Below are 3745 nucleotides of genomic sequence, written 5' to 3'. Positions count from 1 at the left end.
GAGAGTAGTGAAGTAATGAGGTTAGTGACAGACGTGAGGGAAAGGCGTGTGGAAGCACACGGCTACATGTGGGGTCAAGAAGATCACTCCCACTGGAGGTCATTGATACATCAGCCTCAGACCGCCGAGCGCAGCATGTCTTCTGGAGGAAGAGGCTCAGATGAACTGAGGAGACGGGACCAGCAGGATGTCCGGATCAGGTGGGTTCAGCTCAGGTGCGTCTGCCCCCGACCAAACAGGATCAGGTGAGGTTCAGCTCATGTGTGTCTGCCCGGACCAAACAAGGACATTGATTAGGTTCAATATTCAAAAGATGCAACATTATCTGAACCAAAGAGACGTCATTAAGGAGCAGGCAGGCTTTAGGGCGCCTTGCTCAAGGACGTATCACTGTATTCTGAGGACTTGAACCCGGCACCATTGGTTTGAGAGTTGAACCCCCAACCCCCTACCTAGTCCACTATATCCAGATAATGCAAACTTACGAGGAATCCTTGATGGTAGAGTCCTGATCGTCCTCAGGATTTGCCTTCCAGATGTACAGCTTCTCCGTCAGTCCTCCAGATTCCTGGTCTGGTTACAAACGTAATTTGTCTCTATTGTAAGGTCACAAACACAGTAGTAGTTGGTCTCTAATGTAAGGTCACAAACACAGGAGTAGTTGGGCTCTAATGGCGCGTAGCAAAGTAGCAGCTGTAGTTTGTCTGGTAAACAAACACGATAGTATGCCGTAATTTGTACTGGACAAACTAATCCTGCGTTACAACAAGTCCACTCTTTTTTTTTTAGGCAAACTTACGAGGATCCTGGTTGGTGGAGTGATGTCGTCCTACAGAGTCTTGGCTCCTCCATCAGCTCTCCTCAGCCAGAGTCCTGGTCTGGAACAAACAGCGCGAGTCTGGCCCTAAAGTCTGGTAACAAACATATAGTTTGAGAGATTTTTAAGCCCTTTATTTCCCCTTTGTTTTGGTTCATACAAACTTACAATCCTTGTTGGTAGAGTGATGGTCATCCTCCAGATTCACGGCTCCCCTACCAGCTGGCCTCCGCTCCAGAAACACGTTCTAGTAAGAAAACACAGCGGTAGTTGGTTAACGCATGTCAAAGTAACAGCTCTATTTTGCCCTTTAGGTCAACCATGTAAGTAAATACAAACTTACGAAGAATCCTTGTTGGTCGATTCCTAGTTGTCCTCCAGCATCTCAGCTCCTCCATCTGCTCTCCTCAGACAGAGTCCTGGTCTGGAACAAACAGCAGAAGTCTTGCTTCAACATGTGGTAAAACAGATGTAGTCGTCTGGTATATTGTTACAAACGCCGGTGGTTTGTGGTAGAAGTATTCTACGAGAAGTGGCAGTGAGTTTGATGTCACAGAGTCAGGCTCCATCTACCCCACGACAGACATCCTCCACCAGGCAGGGCCGTCAGTCACGGCTCCTCCACCAGGCAGGGCCGTCAGCACTGGCTCCTCCACCAGGCAGGGCCTCCATCAGCTCCTTCAGCCATGGATTCCTGGTCTGGTTACAAACACACTTGGTCTCAGCAGTAAATCACCTTGGGGCGCAATACACCCCACCTCCTGCATCTGAGGTTCACTTGTAAAATGGAAGACTAATTTAAAACATATTTAAACACTTAAATTAGACAACGTCTGCAGATTTTTGCGTTCAGCAATTCATCCACTACGGTCATAGCAGCACCAGAAACAATAATGGCTCATATGACTCCTACACAAAACCGGTATGAATTAACTCAAATCACAGCTTGGCACAGATGTAAAGTCATAAGTTGATCAAAACCAGACCTAAACCTCTGAGGATTTTAGTGTTTCAGATGAGCTTGGTGATGGTTACCCTCTGGTCCGGTGCTGCAGGCCCCTGGTCTCCAGCCTCAGTCTCCGGTCCATCCTGGCACCACAAGCCTCCGGTCCCAAGCCTCTCAGCCTCACCTTTGAGCTACAGCAGGAGGTTTATATCAGCAAGTAACAGTGAAGTAACAATGAACACTAAGAAGTATCAATATTAAATCAAATTTACTCAACTTGTCTTCCACCTTGAAATGATTTTCAGCCTTCACCAAAAATTGGGCCGCAAGTAGAACGCCGTTTTGTACGCAGCGAGAGTCCCCGTCAACGTGGTTAAAAGTACGGCGCAACCATCGGAAATTAACATATTGTACGAAATTCGTGTCAGTGTTCTTATGGTTGTCAAGACTACAACTTTCTATGCTAACCATTGGGACTAAATCAAGTGACCGCACTCAGAACCTTCCACGGCGGGAAGCACAAACCGTCCGACTGGAATCCGAACATTCCAGCCGGAACCAACCAAAGAAAAAACGTAACCAGTGCCTCACCTTGAGCTGAACGGAGGAAGATCCTGAAGTCCAGCGATGGTCTTCATTAAAATACAGCCAACAGACTTACCTTGAGGGGATCTGTTTGTTGCTGTTGGTCATTAATACTATTCAGTGTAACATTACATTATTATGCACCCAGTGTGTACAAGTTATAATCACTCAAAACCATACGAAGAACCAAACTACCATGCACAACAACTTTAAACCTAAAATCCTGGAATCATTCAATGCAAAACCGTGTCTACATTTTACAATTATTTAGATTATTCAGGGTACAAACCAGAGAAAATCTAAACGTTGAGCTCACAGAGAGCCGACCATAGCCCTGCAACGTCACCCTGACCGCCTCATCACCAACAGCAAATCATGCCAGCCAGCCAACGCATGTACATTTCAAGTGAGCATCCGAGTGAAAGGACTGCCCATATTAAAAATAAGCCAAATTCCTGACTTTTCCAACCATCTTCATGGTTTAAAGATTTAGACTTGACATTCCATTACGTTCTAATCCCTTAGTCTGCTCCCTCGTTACTTATAAAACACTACATCTCCATCCCAAGAGTGTTGCATCCTACTCATGGGGGTGTGGTCTGAGTGAGCAGAGATGCATGCTGGGATACAGTGCCGTCTGAAGTCTTCAGTTCTATAGAAACGCCCCTCAGGAGAAACCAAGTGTTTGTGAATCTGTCGTGACATCAGTTACATGAGCTGGAATATCCTTCAAGATGGCGCCAGGATTCTGAGAGGAGAAAGGCCAAGAGGAAGATGTGTGGGTTCTTCCTCTCAGCCAGTGGAACACACCAACGGTCTTCATCAGAGTACCATGGAACACTTTGAAACATTCTCCTCTTTACATCTTGAAGCCCCAGTGAAGGTTTCCTTACCTCCTCAGCTGAAGAGCACAACTTCAGCTCGAAGAGCGCACTAGATGGAGTTCCCGGATTGGTTCTGATTTAAGGGAACCAATTGTTCAGCTAGTCCTGTCCGAGACAATTAGAGTTCAGCCTGAGAAGACGTGCAACTGAGAGCAAGACAAGATCCACAGGGCTCTCCATCAATCCAGGCTGGTAGGAAGAGCCGTCTCATTACAGGTCTGAAGGTCATCTTGAATATCCATTTAGGTCCCTTTCCAACGTCACACTCTCCTTGTGGAATTCCTTTTGGTGTCCATCCTCCATTGATCCTGATTGGTGTAGTCCTAGTTTGAAGTCACTGATCTGAACACGCCGCTTGCATCCTTTTACCCTTGATTTGGATACTCTCCTTCCTGCCCAGTGTGTTGGATCTCGCTCCGGAGCATCGCTCAGGGCTCTTCATGTCTACTGGAGGCCCTTAAGTAAACGTGTGGCCGTCCATCAGGTATGATTTATTTGCCCACTCCAATATCC

General features: G+C 46.7%; 1 long non-coding RNA gene across 3 annotated transcripts; it reads right to left on the bottom strand.

Moving 5' to 3' along the window:
* Positions 1 to 7: 7 nt before the first annotated feature.
* On the bottom strand, positions 8 to 1425 carry LOC130377528 (uncharacterized). Of its 3 annotated transcripts, XR_008894230.1 has the most exons (6): positions 1391 to 1425; positions 1161 to 1241; positions 986 to 1064; positions 800 to 911; positions 486 to 573; positions 8 to 267 (listed from the first exon to the last, which is right to left on the bottom strand). It is a non-coding gene; the product is annotated as an uncharacterized LOC130377528 (long non-coding RNA). The 3 variants fall into 3 exon arrangements; XR_008894231.1 differs by lacking the exon at positions 1391 to 1425 and having other exon boundaries at positions 486 to 596; positions 1161 to 1375; XR_008894229.1 differs by lacking the exon at positions 1391 to 1425 and having other exon boundaries at positions 1161 to 1375.
* Positions 1426 to 3745: the final 2320 nt, after the last annotated feature.

Source organism: Gadus chalcogrammus, chromosome 23 (assembly GCF_026213295.1).
Source record: "Gadus chalcogrammus isolate NIFS_2021 chromosome 23, NIFS_Gcha_1.0, whole genome shotgun sequence".
NCBI classification, from domain to species: Eukaryota; Metazoa; Chordata; class Actinopteri; order Gadiformes; family Gadidae; genus Gadus; species Gadus chalcogrammus.
Note: the sequence above shows the minus strand (reverse complement) of the source record. Positions and strands in the feature narration are given on the sequence as shown.